The sequence below is a fragment of the Lygodium microphyllum genome, chromosome 10 (assembly GCF_053477565.2).
Source record: "Lygodium microphyllum isolate KBCC chromosome 10, Lygodium_microphyllum_v1.1.10, whole genome shotgun sequence".
Lineage (NCBI taxonomy): Eukaryota > Viridiplantae > Streptophyta > Polypodiopsida > Schizaeales > Lygodiaceae > Lygodium > Lygodium microphyllum.
The window spans coordinates 141,743,225-141,764,649 of record NC_141144.1 but is presented as its reverse complement, the minus strand read 5'-3'; positions in this window follow the sequence as shown (position 1 = coordinate 141,764,649).

The following is a 21,425-nucleotide window of genomic DNA, read 5'->3' as shown; positions in this document are numbered from 1 at the left end:
TCTACTCTTCTCAAGGTTACTCCTTTCATGGAGATCAGCCGATGAAGAGAAGAAAAGGAAGTTTGAAGCTAGCCTACTCCCTCATTTACACAGAACCATGAAGGTGTATCCACATGAATATCTTCCATGATGGAGTATGCCATCATAGCTGAAAGTTTGCATACACATGGTACATCGAAAGTTGGAGATGAGTTCTTATAGAGCTAGACAAGAGCAACTCTATGATCAACCAAGAGACAAAACTAATCAAAGAATACCTACCTTTACCCATGACCAATATTCAAAGCCAGAGGGTAACAAGAAGAAGTGCAAGTATCTCTCACCCTCTGAGATACAAAAGTACAAAGAGGAAGGAAGGTGCTTTCTTTGTGGTGAGTTAGGGCATATGAAGCTCATTGTCCTCACAAAAGGAAGGAAGCAAATGTGGTTAAAGATCCTCCTCCACCATCCTCAAATTCTATTCCGGATGTGCAAGCTAACACTCATTCAAATGAGAAGAAAAGACAACTCTTAAAGGGTTGGGGAACACTCGACAATCAACGAGTTTTGATACTCTTTGATACATGCTCCACATATAATTTTGTGTCATAACAGATACTGTTGAAAGGCTACAAATTCCACCGGATTGATTGGGAACACCAATTGGATCAGGTTCGGCATTTGAAGGACTTACAACCAATTCTACTCCTATTCAAGGGAAGTTGAATCTTAGAATTGGGGATTACCGTGACCAAGAATTTTTTCTACTTGCACCCATAGGTAACTGTGATGTTAACTTAGGCATGCCTTGGCATTAAAAGATTAGACCTCTTCCTGATTTTTTTAAGAAGACCCTTGCATTTCAATTCAAGGGTCAGAACATAATATGCATTGCTGATGCTAGAGATTGGCCTGTGCCAATGGTTAGTCATGTTAGCATTTCTAAAGAAATGAAGAAATCTATTTCTGCGTACATGATTTTTGTGAGAGAGTCAAAAGAAACTAATGATTCAAGGGCACTTGGTGCCTCTAATGAACACACAATACCAACTAATGCTTCTAAGTCTCAGACTTTAAAAGAACCCCTCTCTGTAATTGATCAAGCTAGACATGACTTTGTTAAACAATATGAAGATTGTTTTAGTGATTCACTCCCATGAGAGTTACCTCCTAAGCACCTGGAAGATCACACAATTGATCTTATCCTAGGCAATTCATCACCTAACCAACCGCTTTACCGAGTAAGTGTAAGTCAGCAAGAGAAGATCCTAACACAAGTAAACGAATTGTTGGAAAAAGGGTTAGTATAACCTAGCTCTTCTCCATACTGCTCTCCATTCTTACTTGTTCAAAAGAAAGATGGTTCTTTCCGTATGTGCATAGACTACAGATCTTTGAACAAGATCACAATCAAGAATCGTTTTCCTATCCCAAGGATAGATGATATCTTGGATACGTTGCAAGGGGCTAGTATCTTTAGTCGCATTGATCTCAAGAGCGACTATCACCAGATACGGATAGCACCTAAAGATGTTCATAAGACAGCTTTTCGTAGGACATTTGGATTATACGAGTTCTTATAGTCATGCCATTTGGTTTGACTAGTGCACCCGCCACATTCAATCGAATGATGGAGAGAATTTTCATACCTCACTCAAAGTTCATAGGTGTCTTCTTTGATGATATTCTAATATTTTCATGGTCTGAAGAAGAGCATAGAAAACATATATCTATTGTTTTTCAAGAGCTTTGCAAGCATATACTACAGGTCAATGCTAAGAAGAGTGAATTTTTCCTTTCAGAAATTCATTACTTAGGCCATATTGTTTCTCACAATCTGGTGAGAATGGATCCTGAGAAGATTTAAGCCATTGTTGAATGGCCTACATCTACTTTTGTACATGAAGTTAGAAGTTTCTTGGATCTATGTTCATACTATAGGAGGTTCATACAAGGTTTTGCGTATGTTGCATCTCCTCTACATGACCTTACTAAGAAGTGAATGCCTTTTTGCTGGGGATCAAGGCAACTACAAGCCTTTGAAAGAATTAAGTTTCTTGTGACTCAAGAACCAATTCTCATAGTTCCGGATCTTCAAAAACCTTTTGAAGTTCATTGCGATGCTTCTGGGGATTGCATTGGAGCTGTGCTTAACCAAGAGCATCATGCAGTAGCATTTGAGAGCCGATGCCTCAAGGACCATGAGCTACATGCTCCAGTATATGAGAAAGAGCTTATGGTGGTGGTACATGATCTTTAAGTATGGAAACACTATTTACTTGGTGCAAATTTTGTTATTAGAACAGATCACCAAAGTCTAAGATACTTCGTCACTCACAAGAAGCTCTCAGAGAAATAGATGTGCTAGGCAAATTTCTTATCATCTGGAACTAAGAATGTGGTAGCAGATGCTCTATCGCGGCGACCTCGAGTGAATGCAATCACAATTGTTTACCATAACGAGTTCATGGATTTACCCAAAATGTATGCAATTGATTCTGACTTCTCAACCATGTGGGATCAACTTAACTCGGGTCAGTCGATTACACCTTACTCAATTGAAGATGGTTATTTGTATCATCATCAAGCAATTTGTGTAGCATTACCATTGCGACACAAGGTAATGGATGAAGCACATGCATCTCCATATGCTGGACATAGGGGTATTCTGCCCACTACTCAAGCATTGGAAAGATATTTCTTTTGGCCCACTCTTAGAATTGACATTGAAAGATATGTCTGCGAGTGCAAGCTATGCCAAAAAGTAAAGTATGATAGGCATAAACCACCTAGTCTACTGAAGCCATTACCTATTCCCAATGAGCCTTGGGAAAGTATAGCCATGGACTTTATCATGGAGTTTCCTCGTACACAAGCAGGCAATGATGCAATATGGACTATCATTGATAGATTCAGTAAGCAAGCTCACTTTATACCTGTGTGAAAGACAATCAAAGCCAATCATATGGCTAAGCTATTCATTTCTCATATTTTCAAGCATCATGGCATGCCTAAGTCCATTATAAGTGATCGAGATCCCCGCATGACCAACCTCTTTTGGCAAGCTCTCTTCGAGAACCTCGGGACAAAGTTAAAGTTTTCATCCTCTTATCATCCTCAAACAAATGGGAAGAGTGAAAGTGCTAATTCTACTGTTTTGGACCTTTTGAAATACTATGTCTCTAATAATCAAAGAGAATGGAAAAAGTATTTGCCTTTAGTAGAGTTTGCATACAATAATACAGTGCACTCTGGTACTGGTAAGGCACCCTTTGAGATCATCTATGGTAAGCCTCAATTACAACCCATTCTTCTTATGAAGGATAAGATCTTTGCAGCAGATGAGTTTGTTAGAGACATTGATACAACTTTCACTCAAGTAAAAGTTGTTATTCAGAGGACACAAGAGAAGCATACACATGAAGCAGATAAGCATCGTCGTAAGTTAGATCTCAAGTTGGGACAGTATGTTCTTCTTAAGTTTGAGAAGGCTCGCTTGAAGAAGCAAAAAGGTCAAAAGGGTAAAGTGGTTAAGCTTTCTAATCGCTATTATGGCCCTTTCAAGATCACAGATAAGATAAACGATGTGACTTTTTGTTTAGATCTACCAAGTCATTGGAATATTCATAATGCTTTCCATATAAGTTAGCTATGTCCCTATATTGGAGAACCTCCAATGGAACCAATCAAGGAAGATTTACCTAACATAGAAGAAACAGAAGAGTTCCTTGTGCCTGAAAGAATTTTACACCATCAAGACAATACTCTAAGGTCAAGTAAGGTATTACGAAAGTATCTAGTTAGGTTTAAGAATTATCCCCCATTGGACGCTCAGTTTATGACTGAGAGAGAACTACAAGACTTTCCAGATCTTCTTAAGGACTACGTATCTCCTCTACAGTTGAGGTCAACTATTTAGAAGCCAAAGGGATGTCACTAAATTGATTGCTTATTACGCATTCTCTATTTAATAAATTCATGTCAATAAATTAATGACTCGCTTTTCTTTAAGTATTGATGATTATCTAGCATGGCCATGAGACCATTTAGAGACCAGTATTCCTAGTGCATCACTTAATGGGGTGATCAGAGCACTATCACGGGGATATCTGGTACAAGCATTACAAGTTATGAAGGGGGAAAGAAGTGTCTACTAAGTGTAAGAGTGTACACAAGAACCAAGGAGTTACACATAAATGAAGATGGATTGAGTTCTAAGAAGAGGAAGTGCATTAGCATTGTGTATATGTATTTATGTGTACATACAGGGACACCTAGGAATGTTTACTTGTGTGTAATAAGCATTGCATTCATTTGGGATCATCCTCTCCCCTACAAGTCAAGGTTTAAGGTCTTTTCTTTCATTAAGAAAGATAAGAGATGGAATTCTCTCACTAAGAAAGACGAGAGACATGATCCTCTAGAAGTGATGAGAGAAGTGATTTTCTCTTTCTAAGGTCTAAACTGACACAAGCTTTTATGTGGAATTCAATCTTAAGGTTGAGGCCTTAGGAAATCTAATGAACTCTCATCGTCTATGACTCAAGGTGGTTACATGGACCACAAGTTAAGAGTATAGTTTAACAAGCTATTTTTTGCCAAATCCATTTTTAAAATATCTCGCAATAGAAAAGTGATCTCTAAAAATGGGCCATGAGGGTTATCGGAAACAGCGAGATGTACAACATTCGTGTTGGACCTTTTTTCATCCAAACAATGCACAAAGAGATATCTCAAAATTAGTGCTACAGAGTGGAACAACCACATCTTGCATGAAGATCAACTCAACTCTCTCTCCAAGAAGAGAAGCTCTTGAAATCCTATAAAAGAGGAGGCTCTCCTTGGGTGTAAGGGAGAGGTGAAGGAAGCATCACTTTGCATACATCCAAGAGGAGAAGAGAAGGTGCAAGTGCTGTGGAAGCCCTGCTGAAATCAAGTATTGCAGAAGCTCTGTTGAAATCAAGTTCCAAGAGGAGAAGAGAAGGTGCAAGTGCTGTGGAAGCTTTGTCAAAATCAAGTTCCAAGAGGAGAAGAGAATGTGCAAGTGCTACGGAAGATCTGCTGAAATCAAGCGCCAAGAGGAGAGCCCTACACATATTGTGTAGGAGAGAAGGAGACTCAAGAAGGATAAAAAGGTACCAACTTCCAAGTTGTGCAAGTGTTAGCTAGTTGTATACCGTGCAAGGAACCGTGATCTTGTTTGTCAACAATATAACTCCACAAGGGGGAGACTGGCCCATCTTCCCCAGTCCCTAGTGTGTTGCCAATTTCTCTACCTCTCTCTCTGCATCTTTCTTTTCTCTCATCTATTCTCCCTCTGTGCCAACATAATATTCGCCATATATATTTTAAGTATATAAGAAAGTCGAGCGTGTATCTCGAATTCTATAACACACACACACACACACATACTCTCTCTCTCTCTCTCTCTCTCTCTCTCTCTCTCTCTCTCTCTCTCTCTCTCTCTCTCTCTCTCTCTCTCTCTTTCTCTCTCTCTCCGTCACAGCCATGCCACAACTCCCGTCACAGCTCCCATCACAGCCATGCAATCTCGTCGTCGAGCGAGCCCATCACATCCACGCCATCTCCCGCCACTGCATGATCAGCTTTGGGAGCAACATCTCTCTCTCTCCCCCTGCCATCGCGTAGCCATCCATCGCGTCACCCATTCGGAGGCTGTCACGCCATCCCTCGGGCCTGTTGTTCACCCAACACCCAGCCGCCCACCGCCGTCCGACCCACAAAAAGTAGGGCCACATCACACCCGACATTCGAACCACTCGTCTAGTCCACGTCATCACTTGGACGAAGAGGAGACCACTCGGATGCCCAGAGGACCTAGTCGAATGCCAACCACTAGCCGCCCAAGAACCCGCCACTCATGCCCATCACTTGGACCATCCCCCCGCCACTCGAACAACCGCGTAAATCAAACTGCCACGAGGACTCGGACCACCCCTCCCCCCCCCCCCCCCCCCCCGCGACTCAAACAAGACCCACCCCCATCTAGTAGAGGCCCGCCACCCCTCCCCTTAGCACCCCACTTACCAGGCCCTTAATGTTGAGATATCGAGCTCCACTCGTGATATGCCAGGGTGACCGTTGTGCATTTATGTCATCGACTTGTCAGTTGTAGATGTGGTTGGTACACCGCCCATGAATAATAGCTAGATGACAGCTATCCTTATCTACTCTAGTTCGTGGCTCAGTTAGTATGCCACCTTAGTTAGTTGTCTTTGGTTTTGAGACCCATATATAGGGTTCTTCTATTTCTTTGTATGAGACTTTTCTTTTTGGCTTACACAACTAAGAAGAGGAAAATTGTTTTCAGCCTCCACTCTTGTGTGTATTCCCCCATTGTGCAAGCAAGAAAGCTACAAGTGAGACTCCTTCCTTCTCTCCCACAATCGTGACATGGTATTAGAGCCTTGTTCGTGGTAAGGAGCTTAAGAAAGCAAGCCAAGCTCGCGGTGTTCTGGTAAGAGGAGCAGTGTTGCTTTCATTTTCTGTTTTGGGAGCAGATCTCTGCAGGTAGCACAGTCGAAAATTGCAAGAGTGCATTGTCTTATGTTGAGACGCCCTTCGCGGTCTGTTTATTTGATATGAGGCCATTTCGGGGCCTGTTTTGGAGGCGGAAGTTTTCTGCACGCACTCAGGAAAAGGCCCAGTTTTATGCTGTGCGACCACTTTTCTACAGGTCGGTGAAAAGTTACTGTAGAAATTGCATTGTATGCCTGTGCGCAGAGACATTGGGAGTTACAGAATCATCCTTGTTGCTTGTTGATACAAAATCGTCACTAGGAAGTGACTGTGTGGTTAAATACCACTTTCGTCAGTTTTGCAGATTTGCCCTTGTGAGGCTGAAGTTGTGTTCTCTGCAGTGACAGAGTTTTTTGTAGTATTCTGTAATGGTGTCTGATTCTCTTTCACAGATTGTAACTGAAAAGCTTGACAAGAACAACTTCCAAGCATGGAAGTTTCGAATGACAAATTTCCTTATGGGAAAAGGATATTGGGAATTTGTTGCAGGAAATGAAGAAGAACCAGTTCTTCCTGATGTTCCCAATCAACAACAAATGCAGGCATTCAAAGCATGGCATGAGAGAGCTAGGAAAGTTATGTACTGGTTGTCTATCAGTATTTCAGACTCTATGATTGTGCATATTCAGAATGCAAGTACGCCAAAGGAGGCATGGGATACTTTGTCAAAAATGCATAGCACAAATACGCAAGCCAGGAAAATGCAGCTCAAGCAAGAGTTGCATAATGTGCAAAGAGAAAATATGAGCATCAATGACTACCACATGAAGGTGAAGAAGATTGCAGATGCACTTGCTTCCATTGGGTCGCCAGTGGAAGATGATGATTTAGTTTCTATGACCTTGAATGGTCTAGGAAAGGATTATGCATAGTTCCGAACATCCATTTCCATCCGTGAAAGATTTCCTGATTTTGAGGAGTTGATTGCTCTTCTAATTTCTGAGGAGCAGAGAAATGGTGGTGCATCTTCTTCAGGAGGAACTTCAAAAGAAGCTGTCTTCTACTCAAATGCTGGAAGAGGTAGAGGCAGAGGTAGAGGAGGCCGATTTGGAGGCCGTGGTAGAAATCAGAATATGCAGCAAACTCAAGAAAACCAGTCCTATGGAGGAGGACGTGGTAACTCTAGAGGCAGGGGGAGCCAAAGAGGTCATGGTGGATGGCAAAGAGGTCAAAATGCAAACATCAATGTTGAATGCTACTACTGTGGTAAAATGGGTCATATGGCTAAAGACTGCTATAAAAAGCAGAATGACATCATGAATGGAAAACTACAACAAGGAAATTATGCATCTTCTAGTAGACAGGGTGATGACAGAAATGAGCATTTGTTTATGGTGCAGCACATGAACAATTCTGTGACAAGTGCAGAAGAAAGCAATGATGTATGGTATGTTGACTCAGGTGCATCAAACCACATGACAGGTCATGCAGAATGGATGGAGGATACAAGGAAAATGGAAAAACCAGGATTTGTGGAGACTGGTGATGATACTGCACATCCTATTGTGCAGATTGGAAAAATTCCTTTGTCTATGCAAGATGGGAAAAAGAAATACCTGTCCGATGTATTTCATGTCCCGAATATCACCAAGAATCTGGTTTCTGTTGGTCAAATGGTTGAGCAGGGCTTGCAGGTCAGATTTAATCCTCATGGATGCTTTGTTGAGGATATGAAAAATAAAGGTCGCTTGATAGCAAAAGGAAAGAAGAAGGGCAGAATGTTTACGTTGGATGCAGACATATCTGAATTGAGTGCAGCAATGTTTGCACATGGGACCAGTGTAGTTGCAGATATTGATATCTGGCATAAACGCATTGGTCATGTTAATGTACAGCGACTTAAATCAATGCAGGCCCAAAATATTCTTGCAGGACTGCCTAAATTCAAGGTTGCAGAAATGCATAAGATATGTGAAGCCTGTCAGTTTGGAAAACAGGCAAGGAAACCATTTCCTAGACATGTTCAAGAGAGTAAGAAGCCATTGGAATTAATCCACTCAGATGTATGGACTACTAAAGCTGCATCTCTTGGAGGCTGTTATTATTTTGTCACTTTTATTGATGACTATAGCAGAAAATTTTGGGTGTATTTCATGAAAAAGAAAAGTGAAGTTTTTGGGCATTTCAAAACTCTTAAAGCTATGGTTGAAAAAGAAACAGGTCTGCAAATAAAATGCCTAAGGTCAGATGGAGGGGGAGAGTACCTCTCAAATGAGTTTGCAAGGTTCCTGCAGGAGCATGGCATAAAGCAGCAATATTCATGCAGTCATACCCCACAACAAAATGGAATTGTAGAAAGGAAAAATAGGCATATTGGAGAGGTATCTCATGCCATGCTCGATGAAAAAGACTTGCCAGATTTTTACTGGGCTGAAGCAGTTGCTACAGCAGTCTATATAATGAACAGGACTCCCACTGCAGCAATACATGGCATGACTCCAAAGGAGAGGTATACTGGTAGGAAACCAGATATTTCTCATTTGAAAATTTTTTGTTGCATTGCCTATGTACATGTGCCAGATGAGTTGAGATCCAAGTTGGATCCAAAAGCTGAGAAGTGCATCTTTATTGGTTACTCTCTGCATCAAAAAGGGTATAGATGCTATAACCCTTCTACTCGTAAGTTTACAGTGAGCAGAGATGTTATTTTTAATGAGATGAGTAGCTGGTATAAACCAGTAAATGTGATTGATGATGTAGATGCACAAAACGGTAATGCTACACAGAATTCACAGCAGCAGTCACAAAATATTAGTGGACCTGGAGCATTCTCTAACAGTGGTTCACATTCTTCACCATGGACAGGCAGATTGAGATCAGGAGAATCTTCTCAAAGCAATGCAGATAGTGGTATTCAGGTATCACGAAAAGGAAAAGAGAAGGTAGATCAGCCTATGTTTGATGTGAAAGCAGGTCACTCTTATGTGGATGGTGAATCCAGTGGCTCAAAACAGAGCATTGATGATGAGTTGGGTATTCCTTCTATTGTTACACCTGGAGTAAGGAAGACCAGGGATGTTTTGAGAGCACCTGGGAGTGAACCTACTTTGTGCAGGTCTACCAGAGCTAGGTATCCTGTGGATAGGCTAAAATAAAAAGGATTTACAACCATTCACTATGCATATATGGTCAAAGTGATACAGGAACCAGAACCCACTTCTTTTGAGCAAGCCATGGGAAAAGAAAAATGGGAGAAAGCCATGGATGAAGAAATGGATGCCTTGGAAGCAAATGCTACATGGGAATTGGTACCTTTGCCTAAAGGTAAGAATGCAATTGGCTGTAAGTGGGTTTATAAGGTGAAGCACAATGCAGATGGTTTTGTGAATAGATACAAGGCAAGATTAGTAGTCAAGGGGTATGCACAAACATATGACATTGATTATGAAGAAACATTCAGTCCGGTTGCAAGAATGGCAACCGTAAGACCAGTCATTGCTATGGCTGCATCAAAAGAATGGTCTTTACATCAGATGGATGTAAAGAATGCCTTCTTGCATGGTGATTTGCAAGAAGAGGTATATATGGAGCAGCCACCAGGTTATGTGCATGTTGTTCATCCTGAGTTTGTTTGCAGGTTGAAGAAAGCATTGTATGGCTTGAAGCAAGCACCTAGAGCATGGTCTGACAAGATAGGACAGTATCTTGTCACTATTGGCTTTCAGATTTCCAAGGCAGATTTCTCACTTTATGTGAGAAAAACAGAGAAAGGTATTATGCTACTTGTCATTTATGTTGATGATTTGATTATGACAGGTGACAGTGATGAAGATATCCTTCATGTGAAAATGCTATTGAAGCAAAAGTTTGAGATGAAGGATTTGGGAGAGCTGCGTTATTTCTTGGGCATTGAGGTGATTAGATCACCAAGTGGGATACAGCTCTTGCAGAGGCAGTATGGATTGGACATGCTCTCCAAATATGGGATGACAGGCTGTAAGCCTATTTCAGTTCCTTTGGAGCAGAATGTGAAGCTGAGCATAGATGTAGGTGAGCTTCTGGAAGACCCTACTATGTACAGACGCATAGTAGGAAGTTTGATTTATATGACTATTTCCAGGCCAGATTTGAGCTATGTTGTTGGATTGGTAAGTCAATTTATGCAGGCTCCAAGGAAACCGCATTTGGATGCGGCTAGATGCATACTCATGTATGTGAAGTCCACATTGCAGTATGGACTATTTTATGAGACTGGGGTTCAGATACAGCTGCATGGATACACTGATGCTGATTGGGCTGGTAGTATTTCTGATAGACGATCTATCAATGGATGTGTCTTCTCTTTTGGGAGTGCTGCAGTCACTTGGAGCAGTAAGAAACAGCCTGTAGTTGCCTTGTCGAGCACAGAGGCCGAGTACAAGGGTGCAGCAATGGCTACATGTGAGGTAGCTTGGTTGCATAAGCTACTTTATGATATGCATCAACCTACAGATGGGCCAGTTGTCATTTATTGTGACAACATGAGCAGTATACACTTGGCAAATAACCCAATCTATCATGCTAGAACAAAGCACATTGAGATGCATTATCACTATGTGCGGGAGAGGGTTTTACTAGGTCTTATTGATCTAGTTTTATGTCAGCACAGAGGATCGGGTAGCTGACATATTTACGAAGGCATTGGGCGTAGAGAAGCTACGCAAGTTCAAAGACCTGCTTGATGTGCAGGAATTGGGATTGAGCTCGAGGGGGAGTGTTGAGATATCGAGCTCCACTCGTGATATGCCAAGGTGATTGTTGTGCATTTATGTCACCGACTTGTCAGTTGTAGATGCGGTTGGTACACCGCCCATGAATAATAGCTAGATGACAGCTATCCTTATCTACTCTAGTTCGTGGCTCAGTTAGTATGCCACCTTAGTTAGTTGTCTTTGGTTTTGAGACCCATATATAGGGTTCTTCTATTTCTTTGTATGAGACTTTTCTTTTTGGCTTACACAACTAAGAAGAGGAAAACTGTTTTCAGCCTCCACCCTTGTGTGTATTCCCCCATTGTGCAAGCAAGAAAGCTACAAGTGAGACTCCTTCCTTCTCTCCCACAATCGTGACACTTACGACCACCTAGGTGTCCCCCCCAACCCACATCCCCCCCCCCTTCATCAAACCTACCCCCAACCACAAGCCTGCCGGCCCGCTGCCCCCACACCACAAGCCTGCCGGCCCGCTGCCCCCACACCTGGACCTGTCACCCTCCCGGCTAGTCACACCATCTCCAAGTCTAGCCAACACCTCGACAATTCCACCATCTCCCACCACTACCTGATCAGTAGCCCGCCACCCACCCACAATGGGGCCAAACAACCCATGCCCTCAACTCTCTAGGCAAGACGAGCGGATGAATAGGATGGGCTCGAGCAAAGCATCACCATCACCAAGCAACCGCACAAGAGGGGAGAAAAATGAAAAATACTCGACAATCTAGAGTAGCATCGTTAAGGTGACAGACTACCATGCAAGGAAAAGCATGGAGGCCCTCTGATATGTATGCAAGATGCACGACCAGGACATCGGCAACATCAAGGAAATCATGGCCGCAATGTCCGCGGAAACCGCACACCAAATCAAGGAGGAAATAAGCTCAAAAGTGCAAGAATGGAAGAATGAAATCTACGCAGAGATCACATCACACTTCACCTCTTGGAAGGTGGACATTGAAACGTCCCTCCAAGACAGAAATAGGGTGATTGAAGAGCTAAGGCACGAGCTTGATGACTACAGAAACTAGCTTGACCTCCTCAAGAAGGAGGAAGGGGAAATCACCGAAGGTGCAAGCTGAGATCTACGAGCTGAAGACACACATGACAAAGGAGCTCAACACATGGGCAAACATAGTGAAACAAGCACAAGCCAAGGTGGCCGAGAACTCCAAGTGGATTGAAGTAGCGAAGAAGGTACCAACAAAGAAGGAGGAATTTGTGAATGTAGCATTGGAGGAGGAGAAAGGGAGAAAACTTAGAGAGCTCCACATCCGGTGGTAGGATGGACGGAGGGAGACAGCCCCCTGGGGGCAAATGCCAAGAAGATATGTGAAAAGCTAGGAGTTGAGGAACCCACAATAGTGGAGAACACATGGCGCATAGGGAAAAACCTCATCAAAATCTGACCTCTCATCCTCAAATGTGCCAACCTAGAATCCCACAACGAGTCTTCCTCTCTAAAAGGATAGTGCTAAAAGGGGAAAAGGTCTATCTAGAGGATGACCTCACACCCGCACAAGTGGCACACCATAAGGAATGCATGCCACAAATCTTGGAAGCACGCAAAGCGGGGAAATGGGCAGTATACCAAGACAGTCGGGTCATCATCACAGATAAATGCCAAATGACGGGGTGTGGCCTATGAGACCCGCTTGAGGTTTGCAGTATGGAACTGCAACGGAGCTATGAAGACAGATGCAAGACTATTCTAAGAGACCTTCACCAACAAGGATATCATCCTATACACAGAAACCCACCAGAGCCTAGGCACACACCTACCCAAAGTGAGGGGATACAGATGGGAGACGGCATGCTACCCTAGAGCCCGAACAATAGGAGGGACCCGAGGGTCTAGAGGAGTCGCAGTGTTGTATAGGGAGGAGTTAGAGGCCCTAGTGCAAGTCATGCAGAAAGATGAGGAGGATTGGTTCATGTGGATCCGAATACACACATATCGCCCCTGAGACATCTACATGGTGTTGTGCTACTTCCCCCCAGCACACTCCCCATATGTGCCACAAAAGGGGGAGTCACCATACCTACCACTGTACGAGGACATCATGCACTACTCCAACTTGGGGGATGTCATGTTGGCCAGAGACTTCAATGCCCGCATAGCACAGAGATAGACTCCCTTCTTCGAGACCAAAGACCACATATACAAAGAGATAGCACCGAATGAGATGGAGCTCAACCGTACATCGCAAGATACAACTGAATGCACCGAGTATGGCGACTACTTACTGGTGCTAGGGGGCGCACACGGATTAGCCATCCTCAACAGGCTAGACAGATGGCCAGGGCTCGAACACCCTCACATGCTTTCCACATAAGCATGTGGCTAATTGCAAACAAACGGGGGGCACCAGGAGCACCTACACAGAAACTGGGAGCAAGCATAGTGGATTACATACTCGGGCCCCTATCACTTATCCCTGACATCTAGTCCTTCAGAATATCACCCCACCCACTCGCAGTGGCCGCTGATCATGCATATCTACAGCTTGACATCGCATGTAGACATGACCCAACCCCCCCAACAAGCAGCCTCCCAAGATTCCCCATATACCACTTCACCAAGTTAACTGCGAGCACTTATTCTGACCACCTCTATTGGAGCCTGCAGGAAATGAACCCCTACTCACCCTTGGATAAGATCACAACACAACTGGCAGGAACACTCCACACCTTGATGGCCAAGTACTTCCCTCACACATCCCCCCCCCCACCCATCCCTCCCCTCCGGACAAGAATGTCCCACAGAATAGCTGGTACGACGCAGAGTGTGGGGAAACCTGGCTCCATCTTCAACACAACGAAGCACCGAGAGTACACACACACAAACAGGCATGCCTGATCTTTTGCTGCCTCGTACAAAGGAAGAAACGGGCCCACCTATCCAAAGTGAAACGCGAATTCTACCAGCTATTCTTGGGACAGGACAACAAGGAGGCATGGAAGGCATTCCAGGAGCCTCGTGCTCAGACACCCATTACCTCTCTGGACACATGGCATGCATATGCAGCCTCACTGTACCAAATACCCGAGCAGTCCCCCACTGCCTCGAGTACTAGGGAGCAGACCTGAGTCATCTACATTCTTTAGAACAGAGCGGGTTCTGGACGCCATTGACAGACTACAAAATGGCCGAGCCCAGGACCATGAAGGCCTAGTAGCAGAGCACTTGACCCATGCTTGAGACGTACTTGCACCCCTTCTAGCCCACATGTTCAACAGAGCCTTATGTGAGGGCTTCCCTGCCAGCTCATCGACCAACACCATAATACCTATCTTGAAGGCTGGAGATCTCGTGGCCCCCACGAACTACCGAACAATCATGGTTGGCCATGTACTAGCCAAGCTCTATGGATCCATCCTAGACCTTGAGCTGAGCAAGTGGGCGGAGTAACACCAACACCAGGCGACTAGACAAGCAGGGTTTGGGAGGGGGTACTCCACTCTTGACCATATCCTCACACTTAGAGCCATTATAGAGGAGGGCAGGGCACATGGGAGGCAGGTATATTGCTGCTTCGTGGACTTGCACAAGGCCTACGACACGATACCACAAGCCAGGATCATGCAGAGACTACAAGAACTGGAGGTCCCACCCGAAATGTATTGGGGGATACTAGCACTATATAAATCGGTCATAGGCCGAGTTCGAACACCAGGGGTTGTCAAAGAGATAACCAACACCATTGGAGTTAAACAGGGATGCCCACTCTCACCTACTTTATTTGGTCTCTACATTGATGAGATATCAGAGTACATGGATAGATTGGGAGGGGAGGGATCTAACCTAGGAGGGGTACTGATACCCATCTTACTATATGCATCCGACATAGTTCTCATCTCCAGCACGCCCGAAGGGCTATAGCGCCAATTGAAGGCACTACATGCCTTCTGCTAGGATAAAGACCTCACCATGAACCTAGGGAAGACCAAGGTCATGGTGTTCAACACTTCAACCCAATGGATTCAATGATCAATACCCCCCTTCACATACGGCGGGGAAACCTTGGAAGTGGTCCAAAGATACATCTATTTGGGGATTACATTTTCATGACCGAGATTCACTCTGAGAAAGGAAGCAGCAGATAGATTGACACGAGGCTATGCAGCCCTTGGATCCATGGAAAACCAATGCACCCGCATACAATTCCAAGAGCCCCATACAAAGCTCTGGCTATTTGGCACTCTAGTCACACTAGCACTCTTGTACGGGACTCCCATATGGGTATCCAATCTATACCACATGAGGAGGGCTACACAGGACCAGCCACTGCCTCAGGAGGAGGCCACCTATGAGGGATGGGAGCAGATGGAGAGACCCTTTGTACTTATGATCTCATGGATGATCCGGAGCAAGCCCTCTATGCCACACGAGATCATCAAAGCAGAGATGGGGGCACCACCAATCGTAGCTGAGGCCCTCTTCAAAACAATGGCCTTCTTGCACCGACTATGGGACTTGTCGCGGCATCCATACCCCAGACTTGCGCTCATGCAAAAAACTAGCACTGCAAGGGGACATTGAATGCTGGTATGCCCGAATAGAGACCTGGCTACGGCTACATAGCCTACACATGAACCACCTCCCCCCACTACAATATAGCCTAGATTTCCCCCACCTGGAGCTCAACCAAGGAGGTGAATGGTATTATCGGAATGGACATCATTCAACTACACATGGCCAAGACATGGGTGACTCCTATAGAAGATCTAGGGACAAAGAAGGCTTTCTATCAAGAGCACTTCTTGCACATATCTCCGGACAGCTTCATTACTACCCGCCCAAGCTACATGGACACACACTTGTCCCATGGAGTCAGAAGCGCCATCAAACATATCCATACATCTTCGCGCTATCTACGGGTCGAGACAGGTAGATATGGGGCCTACCCCCTCCCCCTAAAAGATCAAGTCTGCCAAATCTGCCAACTCGAGTTGGAGACAGAAGAACACTACATATGCAGGTGCCCAACATACTACGAGATTCGGGGACGCTTCCACTGTCTATTCAAAGAAGGATTCAAGCCACTCTCAAAAGTGATGGATTTCAAGGACCAGAGACACCTTGGGTTCTTCCCACTGGAAATACAGCGCCACAAAGACCACCTTCTCCAGACCTCAGAGCAGAGACAAGGGGCCACCCAACGCCTGCTCACAGAATTCTATCGAGAGCCAACTACCATCCCCACCCTTGAGCCCCCACTAACCTCCCGTGGCCGCAGGGGACCACCCTAGCCATAGCCATGGCAAGAAGCAAAGCCCGGCACCCACGCCCAACCACCCCCGCAGAAGGCACATGTCGAGGATACAAGGGATACTACGCTGCCCCTAGAGGGCCTTGCCCCACCGATTCAACCTCTCGATGTTAGATAGACCCATGCAGGGCATTTTAGGATGACCAAGCTCCATGAGCAGTTCCACACCATACTTGGAACACATATGAATTGTACCCACTCTATATACCACCTTGTACCTACCCAATTAGTTTATCATAGCATTAGATGGTAGCTTTACTAGGACTTGGAAAGTTTCCCAGACATTTTGTATATAACGTTTTGGTCTCATAGGCCACCTTGGCCTTTCGTAGACGTTAATATAACTCTCTCTCTCTCTCTCTCTCTCTCTCTCTCTCTCTCTCTCTCTCTCTCTCTCTCTCTCTCTCTCTCTCTCTCTCTCTCTCTCTCTCTCTCTCTCTCTCTCTCTCTCTCTCTCTCTCTCTCTCTCTCTCTCTCTCTCTCTCTCTCTCTCTCTCTCTCTCTCTCTCTCTCTCTCTCAACATTACTAAGGTTGTTTCAAAGAGAGGCTCATAAGCCTTTATCTCTAAGGTTTATATAATAGCTTTCCCTTCCTGAGCCTCTCTCTCATGCTCATCGAACTACTGCGATCTAGATTCTATGCAGGAGTTTGGTGAAATAGCTGCCATTGATGGTGATGACGATGCTGAGATAAAATGATAATACGAGCCTCGATCAATTCACGTCGTTTTTTATGAGGGTGATGGACAATCCGAAATGGCGGCTGCTACGCTTGACGTAAAAATAGTGATGATTGGGATTACAATTTTCAAGGTGATAAAATAGGGGAAAACAATGATCATGTGCCTTCTCTTCTTACATTGTGAGGCATTTATGTGTCTATGGCTAGTAGATCCTAGTGCTAACTCCCTATGCAAGCATGCTTGAGTCTTGTGCCACTCATCATCATGCCAATTGTTTCGGGGCATCATCCCAAAGGGAGCTCACTATGTCGGCCATGAGTAGGGGAAATTTGTACCTACTACTACATGTAAGGCCTCATTGAAATGTTATATGACTCAAGTAGTGGAATGTGAGATCAGCATCATATAGTAGTTTGAATATCTCTCCTAAGTATACACCCACTACCTCTCTCAAAAATAGTATCTCAAGTGCTTGGGAACTATATGGAAGCCCTTCCCCTGTGTTAACCAAATATATATTATAAATGAGAAATAGGCATAGTCGATTGTAACTCCGATCTCAAACGGGGACATTGTGAGATTGTGAATCAAGGGGCCAGCATTAGGGGGCGAATGCATAGTCCATACTCCATTGAGTTAGCACCATGTCGATGAGGGTAGTATGTGGATCAACTTGATAAGGCGTATCTAGCTAGGCCATTGCATATGGCTAATCCATGTGTTATACCCATCTCAATGAGATATCACCATTATTCTGTGCATTTCTCCATGTCCTATGAGGCACACCCCATCACAAACTCTACCAAGCCCTGCTCTTGTAGCATCTCTAGTGTATCAAAAAGCATACGTAGTCAGACAAGATGTCCGGGCATTGAAGTCCCCTAGTAAGATGACATCACTCTACTTAGATAATTCCCCAAATGTCCTCAAGAAAGACTGTGTACGATGATTGCCCTTGAGGGGGAGCCGGATGTCATGGAAGGTATGTAGCATTTGGCAATGTATAACGTGCATTCCTCACCTCGCGCCCTCATTAACATATATCTAACCTACTTTCAACCTACTCATCTTAATAGACTGCATGGATCAATGGGCAAAGTTTCTCTCTAAACAAAATAGCTACTCCACATAAGCCTCCATCATTATGCACATTACATATTTCCATCATGTTTAGTAACTCCCAATTATATCCAATCATGCATGGAAGCATGCTATATGATCTATGGTGTTTTTGTGTCTTTAAGGGCCTAGTCACGATAGGGTTAACATAATGAATTTTTGCATGTCATCTTCCCCCCATAAACAAAGTGGTCACACCCCAACGCAAGCAAAATGCAAGTAGTGGAAGTTGTCAGACCAGAGCCTCTCTATAAATGCACATATGTCCAATTGTATTGATCTATTATAGTTCCATACTACTAGTTTCAAGTTGGTCCCATATAGATATTGTACCATCATTTGGTGCATTTCTCCAAGTTCACCACTCTTCCTCACCTAAGACAATCTTATCTTCCTCCCTGGCTACCCTCATTTTGGGCATACACTGCCTTATGAGGGCTAGGTAGGTAGGGGTAAGGACATGTCCCCAAAAGACACATGCTCCCTTTAGTGTCTTGCATTGTGCTAAGAAGTTTCTCCTAGCCTATAGTGTGGGAAAATCCATGACAGAACTAGTTCCTTTGACTTTTGACCCATTCTGTTCTACTTGTTTAATCTTTTAGCTATCTTCCAAGCTAATGGTGTAAGGTTTTGTTAATAACCATCTTCCCATAGAGGCCCTTGGTGTCATCCATCGTGCCATGAACTTTTAATCGAACTTGCACATGTAGTGTATATATCTTCTTGTGTTGTTCTTTTTCCAAACTATCATTCATGATGGTAGTAGTGGAAGTAGAGTTTAATCTACTATTTTCCCCTTTTCCATCAAATGTATTCACTATTTGGTTTCCTCCACTTATTTTTTCATCTTCTTGAGCACTCCTATCCAAAGTAGCTTCTTTTCATTTTCTCCTCCTCCTATAGATGTTGGACTTCCTCTCTAATTTTAGTAAGCTCGTCAATGACATGCGGCTGAGTTTCTCCTTTTCTAGTATAATAACATCTTCCACTTGTTTTTACAAGTGCTAATCTCCTTACATTGCAACTCTCGCACGAAATGATAGGCACTTTATTTCCAACTTGTTCATTTTCTCAATAAGTCATCAATTTACATAGTTGAGGGTGTTCTCAACTTCTTTCTTGGCTTTGTTGATGCAATTGGCAATTCATTGTTTGCTTTCTAGATAGTTCATACGGATTGGATTAAAGATAACTCTTGTTGTTTAGGTGGGTGTATGTTTTGATCTTGGTTTAGATTGATATGTTAATTAGATTGATATGTTAATTAGATTGATATGTTGTTTAGGTGAGAGAGAGAGAGAGAGAGAGAGAGAGAGAGAGAGAGAGAATATTCATGTTAATTAGAGTTCTAAAAATAAAGAAATACTTTTTCTCACTCTTATCATGCAAAGTATGGCTTAAGGTGTGAAGCACCCTAGGTTTCACAATACTGATTGGGAGCACCAACCTAGACACATATTGGAACTTCATGCATGGAATTTAACTTCAAACAAGTTTGAGCTTCAACACCTCATCTTTGTTGTGTGAACTCTTTGAAACCTCATTTCAAGACATGAATAAAACCACATCTTGATATTGAGTGAAGAATAGTTATGCAATACGATGTATCGAACATCCTTGTTCTCTAAATATCTTTGTATATAACGAAACCTTGCCATGAATTTTGTAGCATGTTCTACCATTGTCTGACAATGGGCATTCAATATATTGCTATCTAGGATTGCTTGCAAGGTACTCATAAGCTAACTACCTAGTGTTTGATTATAAGGTCTGACTTAACTGGCTTAGGGTGCAAAGTGCATCCCATTTTTCTAACACCACATGACATGTGGCCTAAGCATGTAGCACCTAGTATAAATTGAACTATTAAAAGAATCAAATACCCCTTTCTATGTTATAACATCTACAAAGAAATGTATGAATTAAACTATACAATCCCACATACTTCCTAGTATGTTATAAGCCCATATCTGACAAATTAATAAAAGGCGTACATAGTGTGTATGCTTTATCTATACAAATTGAGAAGGTGGTGCTATTGGGCCTCACACTTCAATGATTAACTGTGTGCTTCTTGTGCATGTATTACTATGGCTCCAATAGATAAGCTAGAATAAGTGGAGTATCTACTTATTATCAAGAAAAAGAATGTATGGTCTGTGCATCAAATATGCTAGGGCTTGTGTGTCCATGTGCCCATTGTAAACGAATCTTTGAATTCCCTTTGCTCTATAGGAAGTCTTGACAAGCTAACTTCTAATGTAAAAGGTAATCTATATGTTTGATGATGTTCTGGACGAGCTACTTTTTCTTTTAAATAGACTTGCACAATATGCAATTCGGATCTACATGATAGACAAGTTTGGTGCTTAATCCAATGCTTAATAGAATCATTCCAAGTGGTTTCGAATGATCCTCATGCAATGTAGGATCAAGGACTCTAGAAATGCATCTACCGTTTTGGCCTAATCCTTTGCTAGTTAATCTTTACGTGTGTAGTATTCCCAAACAAAAACATAACACGCTAATAAGATTTGCAAGTTATGGGCAAGACAAACTTGGTGAGGCGAAAACCAAAGTTACAATGTAAATAGATGCCCCCTTCTTGGATAAACATTAAAAGAGTAAACTAACTAGGTAATGTAAGCAAACAAGACAATAGCATCTGCCAATGGCCACATTGCTCTTATCCATGCAAACAGTACCACACTTGATGAATCATTAAAATGTTCCACTTTGTATCGCTGTCCTGATTTCCTATGAGGAATTGATGAGTACAAACCATCTATCCATGCCAAAATTGTGTGGATTTTTTTACCTTAAAGTGCCCCCAACAGTGGATACCCCTAGAGATGGTAAAATTTGAGACTAGAGAATATGATATAATCCCATGTAACTATGTTTCAGTTCACAAACCAAATTGCCCTTTCACCAATATATAGCATGCACTATTGTGAAGACATAAATTGGACTTCACAGATATGGTTTTCATCTGCCACAATCACAGGGCAAGTTCTCTCACTTGCATCATTGCATGATTGCTTTAGCATGCAACATGATTTTTTCATAATTTTTAAAATTCTTTGCGAACTCCCACAGAATTTAGGGGAAGCTTAAAACTGTAATGCTTACACATG